This window comes from Chroicocephalus ridibundus, chromosome 1, assembly GCF_963924245.1.
Source record: "Chroicocephalus ridibundus chromosome 1, bChrRid1.1, whole genome shotgun sequence".
Taxonomy (NCBI): Eukaryota; Metazoa; Chordata; class Aves; order Charadriiformes; family Laridae; genus Chroicocephalus; species Chroicocephalus ridibundus.
The window spans coordinates 81609200-81625749 of NC_086284.1; positions in this window are offsets into that span (position 1 = coordinate 81609200).

The window sequence follows — 16550 nt, forward strand, 5'->3', positions numbered from 1 at the left end:
TTGCACCTCTATTAGCAGCTACAGTTTAGGCCACAAGGCTATTTGTGTTACCCTGGCTTCAATATTAAGTTATGAAATCTCAAAGCTACGTAATCAATGCTACAAAATTCTTCAGCCCATGTGTTCAGATGCACAGATCGCTACAAGCAGATCACTTTTGAATGCTGGCTTTCTCCCTGTGTCAAGACATCATGACCCTTGAACAGGAGTCTCCAGTCTCCGCCACTGTCCCCGCCTCTGCTCAGGATCCAGGCAAGCTGGAGATCGTCTTTCCCAGTGAGTGGGTTCCTGGCCCAGGACCTGTCTGCTGGAAGCAATACCAGCTGTGGTCTGAGACACTGGTTAAAAATATACTTCCTTCTTTCACAGGGGAGAATATGTGAAGAGCAGCCCTGGTTACAAGCAAATGTACTCTACTGATGGTTGTGTGCTTCAATAACAGTGAATGACTTATGGCCTAATGACTGGAAAAAGAAAAGTGAGAAGAGAAAGTTCAGAGAAGGTGAACAGACGGTACCTCTTGTGCTACAGAAGAGTAGCTGTGTGTAGGTACCTGGAAAAAATCTGAAATACGAAGCTCTGTAAAGCTTTGGAGCAGTTCTGTCCCTCTAAATAGCTTAGTGCGCTGGCCACAGTTTGGGCTCACAAGATAAGCTACTGCTTCTTTGAAAAAGAGAATTCTTCACCAGTTTACTAAGGTGGCTGATGTTACATCCATGATATTAGCATCCCTTAACAGCTGTGTCCACAAGAAAGAGTACAGTGATGTTCATGAGAGGGAGAGACTATATTTCAACTAGAGCAGGCTTTAGGCTTTGGATTTTTATAATACAACAAATTAAATCGAAAGACTCACTTTTTCAGAGCACAACAAAAAACTTGTGCTTGGCTTAGCTCTCATGCAGTTTCTCATCTATATGCAAACATTTAGTGCACAAACTAAACTAAAGCGGAACACAAAAAAGCCTCACAAAACAGCTCCGTATCCACCCCATTCTGATTGCTCTTTTTCTTTCTCCAATACATCAGCAAGCCACTCTCAATGGATATTTAGGGAATATATTTTGCCTAAAAAGCACACGTTTCCCAACTGTTCTGCACCTGAAAATACCAGTTAAGCTAAACTAAAATCTTTATATTAAAAGCTTTGAATTTCTATGTATCTGGGATAAAAAAGTTTATCAGAACCAGAATACGATTGCCAATAAGAGGAGGAGCAACACAAAGCGGTGTCTCACAGAGCAGACTCGCAGCTGGGTCTCCACCATTGCAAGGAGATGTGTGAACAATAAAATTTTACTTTTTACGGGCTGGATGTCTGCTTTTCCATGGCCAGGTTTATTCCCATGTAGAATAAAGTATGGAGGTTCTCTGAACAATCCTTACTTTTTTTAGGCAGGCAATTGGGTAAAGAGAGAAAGAGAAAGACGTTGTGTTCCCTGTGGGATCTTCAGTTTGGGCTGCGCTTTACTAGCACACTGAAATAAAAAATAATCTCCTTCCCGAAACACGGGGAAAGAGACAAAGTGCCTTATAACAGTCCTTGCCAAAGTTTTATTGCAAAGACTAATGCAGCAGGATTATTGACCTTTTTTGACCTTTTGACCTTGGTTAACTACATCTTTAAAAAAATACCATTTGCTGCATGCATTTTTCCCCATGAATGGGAGTAATTTTTTAACCTTGTGGTATTTGTTAGGCATAGTTCAGTCAGGACTAGGGAGAAAATAAATGTTCCAAACATAGCTGGTGGCATTAGGTCTGAGCTTTATCACTGTAAAAGATGTTTACAAATAGTCTTGTCTTTTTTGTTTTTTTTAACTTTGCACCAGGAAAAAAACACTATTCTTCCTCTCAGATTGAGAAAAGAATAGAAGATTCTGTCTTGAAATTTCTTTCTTGAAATCCTCATGAGTTACACACAAAATCCAATGGGTAGTATCATTAAAGTATATGAGCAGTCTGGCTATGTTTTTTGTTAATCATTTAAAATGAAAACAGTACATATGTCATTATAAGTTGTAGACCTTTAGAAATATAATCTCTTCTTTCTTTTGATGTCCCAGCTTCTTGTTTTACGTGTTGGTTTTAGTGACAGAAAGCACAAACTTTATGACAGAATGAAAGGCTGAAAGCACCTAATTAATTATAATAATCAAAAAGATTCAGATTTCTCTTTGCACATAGTGTGTGTACTTACATTTTAACTGAGACAGAATCAGCATTTCCCTGTACTTTTAAATATCAGAATTACTTTGCAAAAATATAGCAATTTCCATTTCAAAGCTTTTCCTTTTTTCTTTTTCTGCTAGGAGTGTGTCACGAGGAATTATTTCTCCCTGTTCAGTTCTTTACACAAACACGGACTTTATGAACACTCACAGTTATTTTGTGGCCCTTTTTCAAAGCCAGAGAAACAGTACTGTACTGCCGCAATTGTGCTGGTCCTCAAAAATTTCTTTTTTATAATATCACAGTTCCATTCATCTCGATGTTAATTTTTGTGTGTAAATATGTTGCCTTTACAGTCTCAGAACTAGAATTTTACAAAACCCAGAAGTGATAGAATATGGGCTGTGCTAGAAGGAACATCTCCGTTCCAGCCCCATTGATTCACTGAGCCCTGACTTGGTGAATTGTAAGGGGTAGTAAGTCTTCCACCTACTAGGTTAATTACAAAAGATATTAAAGACTTAGTCCCAACAATGTTTTGTTCTAAGAGTAGTACCAATGCAAGCCTCTGTTGCACTTGCGAATTTCAAAGATGTCACAAACCACATATTTTCTGCTTTCATTATAGCGCTGATAACATCAGAGCTACCAGGGTCTGTGAAGAGTAATGCAGTCAGCAGTTAAAGCTCTCTCAGCTGTGGCAAATGATGTGCATGGCTCTAATAAAGTTTACTATTTTACAAACGTGCAATAAAAATCCATCACATATTTTAGTGCAAAACAAAGTCTCAGGTGTTTCTGAGATTTTATGTCAATCTACCCACTTCTGGATGAAAAGTAAATGCTAATTATTCCCAAATAGCACTTGTGAGGTAAACAGCTATTTAACTGGGGGAAAGAGGTGAACAAAGGATAATATTCCCACCTCTGCAGGTTTGCCAGGTCAAAAAATGGGAAAATGTATTTTAGATGTAAAGCAAGATAGAAGATACTGTATACTGTGGCAACTGATGGACAAAAACATGCTTCAAATTAAATATTTATCTACCTGATAAGAAGGAGCCGATTTTGGAAAAGCATTCAGCTCTTCTCTAGACCAAGCTGTTATTAGTATCTTGAATTAATATTAATTAAATCACTCAGTATCTCCTTAATCTTCGTTGACTTTTCAAAAGAAATAAATCAGAGTTTTCCATTAACTATAATGTAATATGATTTGGCTAATGCTAGTGAATAGTTCTATAATGTGATCAGTCCATTTCTCCCAAAAGTATTCCAAAGCACTGTATCTCCAGTCCTTGGATTAATAAATACATATGTAGGAAAAAAGAGGGGGGAAAGGTAGGCATGTGAGAAACTAAACTAATCAAAGCAGTTTCTTTTAAAGTTAACTTCATTTTTCTATGCTAGACTTAAAACCTCTAACACCCGCCCTCCAGGTACATACATTTAATGCTGTTTAGTTTTTGTACTGAAACACCAACAATCAAGAGATGCAACCTTAGTAAATGCCATTCAGAGCATTAAATCCTAGCCCCTGTATGGCCTTATTTTACCGGTTTGTGAAGTGGAACTAGAAAACTTCATTAGCCTTTCAGCCGAGTATAAAAAACCTGAGTGTTAGCCAGTCCTCCCAGTGTAGAGGACTCTTTATGAATAACCTGGGAAATATTCGGGGAGAAAATGTGGCTTGTTCCCAAATGTCTCCAAAAATCTTCCCTTGCATCATAAAATCCCTGGATTCTGCTGCAGGCTGGTACAATTTAGAGGCTGCTTCAAGGATTCAGGGGAGAACAATGATTGATTAGTCCTTTCTTGTTTTGTTTTCCTTTTGTTCCTCTCTTGGGTTACGCAAGGCAACAAATTATAACAGAAAATGGATTAAACTGCTCTGGAAATTATCCAGATCACAAAGAGTAATAGTTCTGAAGAACCACCATATTGTTAACGCCCAGAAATAGTTATGTTTCATTATATGATTAATATATTAATCCATTATGGAACGAATGTCACTGCTCATCCTTTGGTAGTATCCTATAAAAGATGTTATAAAGTGTAGTAATAAAGTTTAGACACGCTCAACTATTTATGCTATAGGAACATACTGAAATGTTACTACACTCAATACTATGTTATTCTAGAATGATTTTTTACTGTTAAAATACTGATTTTTGACCAGTGGTAGTGATACTGCTCAAAGACAGCACTGCAGTTCTGCAAACACCTGTATCAATATTTTGCAACCATCTGACTACCATTTTTATCATAGCAACATTGACTTCCAGCCTCATTAGTTTGACTTAATCAATGAGCAAACCTTTAGCATTTAGCACACACCTTTTGCTTAGCTTTTGCTGAATATACACTGAACAATACAACTTTAACTAGAAGGGCCTGTTTCTCACTTCTACAGTTAATTTGCCTACTGAAAGCAAGTTTCCTATTAGTTGTGAGGACAACAGCATTTATATTGTGTATTTTTAAGTAAATTCAGTCAGTCTTTAGTCCACCAAAATCATTCAGTATGCATGCTTAGAAAGCTTGAAGGGGGGTAGTCGCATGCGCGTGGAAGCTTACTTTAGATAGGAGTAGTTCAAAGCATTTACATCAAAGCCTTAATTTTTTTGCCATTAAAGACTGTGGAGGTGAGTTTGGCAGACGCAAAGTCTTGCATTCAAAGCCAGAGGCAAATGTATATATCTCTAGGCTTGTTCTGTTCATGTTTTCATTAATTGCAAAGAATGTATTGCTTTAGGCTTACTTTACACTAGATAAGAAAAACACTTCAGCAGAAGTAATTCTTTAAATCACCCACAGAATTATCTTAGATGCAGACATTGAAGAATTTTGTGGTCCCTATTTTGCTATGAAAAAATATTTCAGACTTCTCTTTATCTTTTGCAAGAAGACCCTTGCCCTCACCAGTAGAAGATAGTTTACTTATATGCTCAGCAACGCTAATGGTACTAATTCTCCAAATTGTTCTGAGATGGGTGAGTTATGGGAATTTCCTCCATTTCCCAATGGGAGGAGAATACTGAGTGGTGATCAAGTGACAAAAGAAAAGATATTTTAGTGGTTCTATGGCTCTAGAGTACAGTGTGGATGATTATAAAGCTTATATTCTTGAACCTGAAGTACCTGCAGTGTCCCATGTTACCCCCATTAACAGGAGCCAACTGTCAGTGTCTCTGTTGGCTCCTCAGCTACGTGTGAGAGGGGAAAACAGAAGAAGAGCATTTTTTGCTGGTGGAGTTTTTGTTATCTGTGGGAGTTGCAGAGACAAAAATAAAGGAACTAAGGAAGTAGAACAGAAGAGCAGTGAAAAATAAACTGTATGTAAGCTGCTAGTAGAACCTTCAGGGTAAAAAATAATATTCATTCCTTCAGGATAAGTAAGATCATGGATTTAGACAACCTTATTTTAATATGCTTCTTATTCACCATTCCCAGTTACAGCTAGAAAGCATCCTAACCAGTACCAAACTGGTTCTGGTAGGGAGGTGATGGTTAAAGACCAAGAGTTAAACAAAAAGGGAACACTCACTAAGGTGATCTTGAGCAGAAAGACACAGAATCACAGAATCACAGAATGGTAGAGGTTGGAAGATACCTTTGGAGATCATCTGGTCCAACCCCCCTGCCAAAGAAGGTTCATCTAGAGCAGGCTGGACAGGAACGTGTCCAGGTGGGTTTTGAATATCTCCAGAGAAGGAGACTCCACCACCTCTCTGGGCAGCCTGTTCCTGTGCTCTGCCACCCTCAAAGTAAAGAAGTATTTCCTCATGTTGAGATGGAATTTCCTGTGTTCCAGTTTGTGCCCATTGCCCCTTGTCCTGTCATCAGGCACCACTGAGAAGAGTCTGGCCCCATCCTCTTGACACTCACCCTTTAGAAATTCATAAGCCTTGATGAGATCCTCTCTCAGTCTTCTCTTCTCCAGGCTAAACAGATCCAGGATCTCTCAGCCTTCCTCATAAGAGAGGTGCTCTAGTCCTTTGATCATCTTTGTAGTCCTCTGCTGGACCCTCTCCAGTAGTTCCTTGTCTTTCTTGAACTGGGGAGCCCAGAACTGGACACAGTACTCCAGACGTGGCGTCACCAGGGCAGAGTAGAGGGGGAGGATAACCTCCCTTGATCAGCTGGCCTTACTTTTTTAAACGCACCCCAGGATACCGTTGGCCTTCTTGGCCACAAAGGCATATTGCTGCCTCATGGTCAACTTGTTGTCTGCCCTGGACTCCCAGGTCCCTCTCTGCAGAGCTGCTTTCCACCAGGTCAACCTCTAATCTGTACCACTGCATCGCATTATTCCTCCCTAGGTACAGGACACTGCACTTGCGCTTGTTGAACTTCATTAACTTCCTCTCCATCCAGCTCTCCAGCCTGTCCAGGTCTCTCTGTATGGCACCACAGCCTTTTGGTGTATCAGCCACTCCTCCCAGTTTTGTGTCATCAGCAAACTTACTGAGGGTACACTCCGTCCCCCCATCCAGGTCATTGATGAATATGTCAAACAAGGCTGGACCCAGTGTGTTTGTCCACCAAGGCGTGGACCCTGGGGAACACCACTAGTTATAGGCCTCCAACTAGACTCTGTGCCACTGATCACAAGACCTTTGTTCTTGGGGTCCCAAATGGTTTTGGTTTCAGCTATGGAGAATCACGAAGCATGAAACAAACTTTTCAGAAGAAGCCCTAGCAGAGATGGGGAAGCTCCTTATCCAACATGTCAGCAGTTGATGTGCAATACTTGTGGGGGTAGCAGCCCCTCCAGCTGGAATGAGATCAATATGCAGTCACCTTGAAATGCCTGGAATACTAATGCGGTAATTAACATTAATACTAATGCTACAATTTGCAAGTGAAGTCTAAGGTACCTGGAGTCATCTGTGGTTGGAGAATTTTTGGTCACTGGGTTTTCACAAAGATTGGTGGGTGGGTGTGGGGGTAGGTGTGTAACAAATCAATCAATTTAACAGCCTTAATTAATTATATCCCTATGAAGCGTGGACACTCAGATAGATCCTTTCCCTCCAACTGGAATGGAAAGATCGGAGGGGAGCCAAATTCTTTGGTCTTTCTATAAGCATTACATTATGACTGGCGTTTTTCAAATTCCAAGGCCCTGTTTGCTCTTACTAAAGATTGCTCTATGTCACACACATGCAAGTAAAGAAATCCTGAAGGATGAGAGCTCTGCCTGTGCTTGGGGCACAAAGGAAAGGCTTTTTTTGGTGTTTGCTTTGGTTTTTATTTTGTGATGAGTAAGAGCTCAGGCCAGAGTTTATAAGCACATAGGACTGAGCTCTCAGTATCATTGTCGACCGCAGAAGGTTACAAGAGGAAAGAAACAGCAGCTCAGCAGGAAAACGCAAACACATGCTGGGGAAGTTAAGGGTTGCAGTTAAGAAATGAAAGAAGTTAATGCTTTGGGAAAATGATAATTTTTCCGAAAATTCTCAGGAGGTCTAACTGTATTCTTGGAGATCTATGGTTTTTCAGGATTGCACAGCTTTTGCATTCTCCCTCACACGCACAAAAATCCTCCAGTGCTATGCACTACATAGTTCTGCTGAGAAGTGAAGCTCTCCGTAGGAACAGCTCACCATTTTCTCTGCATTCCAGTGAAGCCAGTGTTGGAACACCGCTAAGGTCCCGGTACCTGGGTTTTTTTGTAGGTGGTTGGATAGAAAAAAGCCTTTTTGGAGGGTCTGCCCGAAAGACAGCGGTAGCAACACAGGGATTACAACTCTCAAGGCTGTGCATTTGCTTCAGCCGTGCATGTATGCATACTAATGGCGTAATTTGATTATTTTTTAAAAGGGCATGCTCGTTGCTTGGTTGGTTTACTAATCAAGGATTTGAAAAGCAAAGGTTTTCTACAGTAGGGATTAAATTATCTGCCTTTATGGTTTGTGTTTCTTTTTGTCCCCTTCTCCCTTTCTTCTTATTACCTGGCTCTTTACTTCCTCCCTTCTCAATATCCCATTTACTCGCCGTTGTTTAAATCCCCTGCCGCCTCAGCCCCACTTCTGGTGCTGTTCTGCTCCCATCTTTCACCACCCTTTGTTTGTTACAAAGAAGATGTGACTGTAGTTACGCACCTGCTATTCTCATTTCATGATAGCATCAGAATACTACTTTCCCAGCAATGTGAGACCAACAGCAGTCAGAGCTTTTTGTTGAATTTTTTTTTTTTGCACATCTTTTTGAATATTTGGCATTAAGTGAAAAGTAGTCTTTTCCTTTCACATTACTGCTGTTTTGAACAAGCAAGGTTTCAATTTCTTTGAAGATAAGGGAACAAAAAATCTATTCTTTGGACATGTCTTTGCTATTTTGCTGTATAATGACAATATTGACTCTTCTCCTCATGCCATTAGATCATCTACCTCGAGGCCAGGGCAATAAGAATGTTCAATTTCTCTCACCTAACCTTGACATTTATTTTAAAATTGCATATGTTGTGAAGACTCTCTCATAGATAAAGCATATACGTCATAACCACCTCCCTTCATTTCAGATTATCTAAAATGTAAATCCCTGCTCATGCTACCTTTACCTCTGTTTTCTCCAAGTTATTTCAGAGTTGCTTCCTCTAGTTAATTCCTAACTGTTGGAAGTTAATACTTGTTTTGCTTTTAGTTTTGTTTGCTCAGCGTTACCCTGATTTGTGCCTTGAACTTACCCCATCACCATCCCTTTCAAACTGTTTGCACTGTTAACGGTGCCAACTTTCTATTTATTGCCTTTTTTCAGCCCTTTTTTCCAACAGTTGCCATGTGTTTGCTATTGCCATCTGCTTGATGAACATTTACATCTCACTTAAAAACCTGTCTATGTTCACATGGATTGTAGAAGGAGAGCTCTTTTTGTTGGTTTGTTCATAAGTTAATTTACTATCAAACAAAAAGGAAAAGTTACCTGAAGTGATTACTTCTTCTCAGTCTCCATTTTGCAGGGTGGGAAATATAAATTAGTCTTAGGTACAAATGTAGAATGAAGTATACAGTTAGTGCTATGCAACTTTTGTGTATGTATTTATTAACTGACACAGATAAATATATTTAGGGGCAATACCTATAAAGCTTTTCACTGTTTTTACTTTGCTTTGATTTAGGTTTTCATGGTATCAGCTGCAGTATCTGAGTTAGAAGTTAATCTGTCGCAGCTTTGGGAAATGTATAATGCTAAGATTTCATGGAATGCTATTACTATTTGCATATCCCTCAAATCAATTAAATAAATGAAGCCAATAAAGCTACAAGCCAAATAAAGCATTATCATCAGAGCAGCTTTTAGTCATGATTATGTACACAGAACTCTGAAATAGCACTCCTTAAAATCTCTAATTTCATCCAGTTGCTTTTGAATTTACATCAGTGAAACTCAAGGTAAAAAATCATTAATTCTCTTTGCAAAGAGATGTCTATAATATCTTGGCAAATATGAGCGTTGTTTATAATCATTTTATGAACGGAAATTAATTCTACTGTGTATTTGGTAGTTGTATTGGCATATTAGATGTCTTAGAAGATGTGATATCTTCAATACCACATATTAGAATTATTAGATTACCGGATATCTTAGAATATGTGGAATCTTCAATACTGAGAGTATTTTCTGTTATTATTGATGTCTTGTAATGCTACAACTTTTATATGAAAAACTTGAATTCTATATGATCACTTTCACAACTTGTACATTATAAATGAATTTACATCTTCAAGCCCAATATTGTGAGTTTTTCAGTTTTTCCTTAATTTGACCCCTACTGAAAAGTTTAAAGTTTTTTTGTTTGGTGGGGTTTTTTTTAATTAAGATGAAAATTCAGGTGTTACCTACTTGGGTCCCATCCAGGGAACAGGCAGTTTAAGCCAAGAATCTGTAATGTGGAAATAATTCAGCCTTCTGCAAAAACTTACACAAGAAGTTAGTTCTTTTACAGCATGTGTACATTGACTGTGAAGCAGAATGGGGAAATTTGGAATTATTGTTTTTATTCTAATCATCTGTCAGCAACTTTCACCCTTTTCCTTTGACCTGCCTCGTTGTCTCTATGGTCTAATGAAACTGAGCTACTCTGGGACACTGAGAGAACTGAAACGAAAGAAGAACATGAGGTAGTCAAACGTTCTTGTTTAATGAACCTTTTTTAACCTCCTACGCATTCCTTCTCATTATGTTGATTTCAGTCTTAGAAAAGATTTTTAAAATATATTCAGAGAAACTGCCTGCTGTGGAAAAGTTTGGTTTGTGAGGAATGTGGTGGTATGCCAGTTCTTTCAGCATGGAAAGAGAAAAACTAAGAATGCTTACCAATTAAGGCAATTAAATTCAGCAAGCCAGAAACAACTGCAAAATAGCCCTGCTAAGACTGAAATGATATAACCACAGCGTAACTGTGCAATCCTAGTAAGGATTTGTGAGAATCAGTTCCTTTAAGACAACCTTACAATAAAATTAATTTGTGGCTGAAGACCTTCACCAAGGAAAGTCGCACCTGGGAGGAAAAGAACCGCCTCACTCTTTATGGTGTGACTAGATAGCATAAACCAGTAGAGACTAAATAAAACATTATTAAAGTCACTACTGAGCAAGGAGATAATGGAGTCTCGCAAAAACACACTCTAATTGGTAGCACCTAAAAGTCAAAATAGCTATGTTGAGTTATAGTAGCTGAGAATGTAGCCTTTTATCTTCAAAGAAGTCCAACTCAAGGAGCTTTGAATCATATAGGACTGAAGTAATATTATTTCCCTCGAGACAGTTTCTCAGTATGGCGACATTGCTACAGGGTGAATTTATTGATTGCATCTTTCATGCTACTGACCATAAGGAAGCTGCACCGTATTTTCTCAGATTGCAAGCTCACCTTTAATGATTTCATCTGCAGTGCTCCTGCCTTGTGGAATGAAAGAGAAACTTGTTAATTTGCCCTTGACCTCAAGGGATAACTGTCATGAAAGTCATTGTCCCCCTTAATTACCTTAATATTTCCATTACCGTTGTTATTTCTAACAAGAGTACAAACTCTTTCCTAACCAGGTCTTGGCAGGAAGGATCTGCCCTTTTCTACCTTTAGCAGTTGGTCTAGCTATAGTTTTAGATGTTCAGCCCAGGTATACTTTCATTCCTCTTCAATTGTACAGAAACAACCCAGTTTGTGCAAATCTCTAATATAAAATACAATTCTACCTTAGTACCATTATTGTAGGTGAACGTGAATATTGAGCATTGTTAAAAGAGGGAGTTAGTCTATAGAGACTCTGAGATGCTGTAGTAGCTATGAGGAGATGAATGAAACTGTTGTCATCCCAGATGCTGGAATTCCACAGGGAGTAGCAGAACCGACAGAGTTGCAAATATCTGTGACATTATGCAACAGTTAAATCAGGACTCATCAAATTTTTGCAGATTAGCCACATGCCTATTAAAGATCTGAATAAACAATGCTGCCTTCATTTTTACTTTCTTGTTCCAAACCCAATTATGCTACTTATAAAACTGGTCAATCCAACATCCCCAAAGACACCGTGTTCTCTCTGTATTGATTTTCTAGCTGTTGCCTGTTCAGAGACAGCAGTTTAGGATTGTACATTTACTTCATACACTTCAAATTTTGTCAGCACGTCTTATTCTTTCTCCTCCTGAAGGTATGCAGCTGGATAGTAGCATTTGTGGGAGTACAGCGCCAGTACTGAAGCCATAATAGTAGTACTGGCGAAGGGAAACTGGAGGGAGAGGCAGCAAGTAGAAGCGAAAGAAAAGAAGACCAGAAGGGAATAATTTATCTTGCAATATAGGTGGCTTGTCCTAGCAGCATACTTTAATTACCTTATTAAGCTAACTAATTTGGGTGTTTTTTTAAAAATTATCCAATAAAGACAGAAATTCTAGAGTCTAGAGTGAGTATTTTTCTTTTTAAATTCCCTGTCTTTACTTATTTTCCACCAAAGAAACACCTAGAAGCTTGAGGATATATTTAGCTATGCATTACAGGATGTTAGGTAAAAAATCAATCTCTAGCCAGAAGAATTTATTACCCAAATAGATAACCAAGAAATTGCTGTTACCTATATTTCACTAGGACAAAAAATCAGGAAGCAGCAACATTCAGTGATTTGCCAAAGGTTATACAGCAAATTGTGGCACTTTGAATTCAGCTCCGATCCTTCTGTATTCTGCTCCTGGGAAAGAGGTCGGCCTTCCCTGCTGACAGGATGGGTGTCCAGCAGCGTTTTACTTAGACCTCTGCAGTAAGGCTGTACCGGACTAGGTGAGGATTCAAGCTCCTTTGACTATATCCACTTCCGTGGATATACCCTAACAGCCACTTGGTCATTCCTTTTTCCACACGCGCTAAACAGCATTAAGGCAAATGTCACCTGCAGAGCTGACAGAAATAAATTGCGCAGAAGTGATGAAGCATGGAGAATTATTTAGTGATAGCGGAAACTTCAAGTCAATACTGACCTTTACCCAAGTGGCAATATTTCTAGGTGATGAATAACTGCAGAGATACACACAGTGCATACATACCTTTCTGAATCTTTGACTTTCTATGTGGTTTTTGTCTATTTAGCTAGTATTTATTCTTCCTCTACTGTATTTGTCTATTAAAAGATATCAAAATGAAAGCAGTCTAACTGGTTTGGTTTTTTGTTTTTTTTTCCCCCAAAGATTTACTTATTTTATTACCAATTTCAAGACATTTTTTATCTAAAGCAAATGTTAATGTATGACCTTCTGCAATGGCAGTTTTACATCCTGAGGTGACAAACAGATTTTAAAATGCACCTGGTGCCTTTTCTTTCTCAGCCATAAGTGTGCCTCAAAACCTGTGAGAATGTACCATGACCAGCTTTGATGACATTCCTGGAAGAGTATGGTATAACTCAGAGTTGACTAAGGGCAGCAGAACAGAACTGTCATTGAAACATTTTCTAATTACACAAAAGATTACTGACAATTTTGGCCAGAAGTCCAAGTAAATCACACCACATATTTGCATCAGCTGCATGTGTTTAATGCCACAAATTTTATCTCATGAACTAAAAGCATTCCCAAAAGTACTCTTGAACTGGTGGAGAACTTTGCTGCAGTAAGATGTCTAATTCTGTTAAATTAACAGGGAACACACCATGTTTACAATCCATGCTTTCATTTGAACGGAAGATGTGCTATACAAATAGCTAGTTATTTTTCTTGCATTCTAAAATTGGAAATGATATAGAAAAACAGTGTTTATTGTCTTACTCTATGAGTGTACCGGTAGGTTGTGCGTGACTGGAAAACTCAGTGGAAGGGTGACGTCCTGTAGTGTTTTCTTGGTCCTGTCCTCCCGAGGGGAGACTGGGAATGTTTTCACAGCTCTCTGCAGTTCCTTCCCCTCTGCTCTGCAGGCCCAGGCTGCCTTCTCCAATCCAAGGCTGTAGCGGCAGGGGGAACAACCAAATGATACCTTCGGATTCTGGACATAAGGAGCATCAATTTAGATATAAATCAGAGGTAACTGATAATGTGGTTGAAATAATAGTGAATTGATCTATGTTGATGGTTTCTTTTTTTTTTCTTTTTTTGGTCCTCCACAGTAGATGTATATCCTGGAACAAGAAATCCCATATAGCTAAAATATAAGAAAAAAAAGTTTCTTTTTCTTCACTTTCAGATGACAACTAACAAGTCTCTTTTCAACAAGATTCTTATAAATAATAAAGGCATCTGTCACTGTTCTTTTGAGTCTTTGATTCAGTGGCCATTAAACTACACTAATTTTACAAGTGATTACAAATAGGATTTATTAATTTATTAGTAAAATTATTCGTGGACATAAGAAATATGCCTAGATGTTAGGTTTATATACGTAAAAATGATCTTTGGAACTTATGAGAAATGCCAAACAAGGCTTTAGTCTTGTAATATTGCACGTGTATGACACCAATGCATTAGTAATGCAGACAAAAGTCAATTTTAAAAAGCTACCATGCATATAACAGATTCTTCTTAAGATATCTATTTCATACTATGAACCCTTTTTGTATAAGTACTCTACATTCACTGAAGCCAAAGGAACAGCTTTTATATGTAATGCGATACTATTAGTCCTTTTCAATTTTAACAGAACCCCTCTTTTAGAAAAAAAAAGTTCTTTATAAAAGCAATTAGAAGCATCCCTGTATTAGCAATACAGTATTGTTTGAATTGTATACGGCTTCACTTATTTTCTGGAGAAGTACAATAGTGTATTGAGAACTGTTCTGTATAGAACAAAATAATAAGCAACTCATGTTGGAAGTCATCAGTTTTCTATTTAACCAGTAATAGCTTTATTTTAATTATTATCCCAGTAAAACATAATAAATAATTTTGGAAAATTGAAGACAATAACTGATTTCATTCCTTAAAGAAGGGCCAATTCTGCAGTTATCTCACTCCAATTTAGAAATATATTTGAGTTATATTTTTTCCCAGTGCTAGTTCCAAGGCATTTGGTATTCATCTTAAAAATGGCAATTTTCAGAAAGTGTCTTACATTATGGTCCAATCCTGCCCATGTTAAATTCAATATAAAGTTATCACCATTTTCCATTAAATGACTGTTATCACTGCAAATTTGCCAAATTGTACTTTCCATCCCAGCCTGTCAGGGCATTTGGGAACCAATGAGAATAACTTCCAAGTTTCTTGAAGGATGCGCTGAAACATTGCGGAAAAGATATACAAGCGTTAACGAGAAGAAGAACTGGGAAAGCTCCTTTCAGTTAAGCTACGTTCACTTGCTCTTCTAACTGAAGTTGAGACAGAGATTTGCCCGAGTACTGAACTGAGAAACGGTGCTCCACTGGCCTGGAACTCCAGTTGCTGGTGTCCCTGGCTAAAGCATCTGCCCTTCTCCGTGGCATCCTGCCCCATGCCGGCTTCCTCTAAAACTCTTTCAGAAGCATTTTCTGAGGCTTGACTACGCCTACACTGAGCTTACCCACCTGATTTCCTAAGGACACAGTAGGCATTTAAATAGATAATTCACAGCGAAACTTTCCTTGGACTCCAATAGACTAAACTAAGTATAAATAGGTAACAGTGACACACAGGCTTCAACTGGGAACCAGAACGGTTCTAGGAACACTCTTCAAAGACAACTAAGTTTTAACAGTGAGAGAGAAAATTAATTTTTCTTAGTTTTAAACATGCAGAACAATGATTGAATGAAGAAAAATGTCATGGATAGGACACAGAAAGTGCGTGCATTACAATGACACAAAATGCGTGCAACTGATAACTTTGCTGCTTCAAAGTGAAAACCAAAACTGAATGTAAAATGAAAGTCATTGGAGTGAGAGCAAAACAAAAATAGAGATTATTAAAGTGATAATAAAGCAGAAAGGCTTTTCTATAATTTTCATCTTGCCAGGAGCTTTTTGGAATGTCAACATACAGTGACCACTGCGTGAATGTTAGAGGAACAGTAACAGACTGGCAAATGAAATGAGGTGAAATGATGCTTGCCCAATAGTTTGCATCCAAGATAGTTATTCGGGTTGTTTGCCCAAACCAAGCCTCGTCTCATTTCAGTATTCTTCCTCCAGTGTTTTCTGGACATCTGTTACTAATGAAGCTGACATAAACTGCCAGTATGGCCATTCATACGTGCTGAGATACCACTCACATGCTTCTTTTATTACCTTTCTAATAATTATCCTAGTTCTTTGTGACATCCTCCTCTGCAGGATTTTGCCTCCCGAGTTACAAAAACTTCGTGGACTGCCTGGACAGGATTCATATCATCTTACTTTAAGTAGCTTCTGCATAGACATCTGTAGGTTAGGTTTTCATTCAAAGTTCTTTTTTATGATGTAAAAACAATAGACATTTTTAATGAACAGTTACTCAGATCTCAGCACCTTTTAAGTGCTTCTATTGATTAGAGAGTAGCCAGCACAGATACAGATGTCCTCTCTGTAGAAGTCTCAAGCCAGGACACCTTAGTCAGGTGAGTTCCTACCTCCATGTCTTACTGCATTCTTTCCATGGGTTATGCTTGAGTAGTGATCAGCGACTACCAAGTAATTAGATTATTACCACCAAATTCTATGCTTAGATTAGTCTGATTTTCATCTCCATGACCATCACTATGATAGTGTCCGTCTTCTTTCTCTTTTAATTCCAAGCACTATAAAGAGGGCTCTGAACACCCGCAGGAAACGTATGTTTCTCTGTGATCTGGATCTCGGAGCAGATGTAAGCACCCTGCACATTTAAGAATATCTTCTTGCCTTCTTCATTAGTCTCCCGCTTGCCTTTTCTGAGCGAACTATACCCTTCAATATTAATGCTGTGACACGTGTGAATCATCTGACAAGTTTTTAATCTAC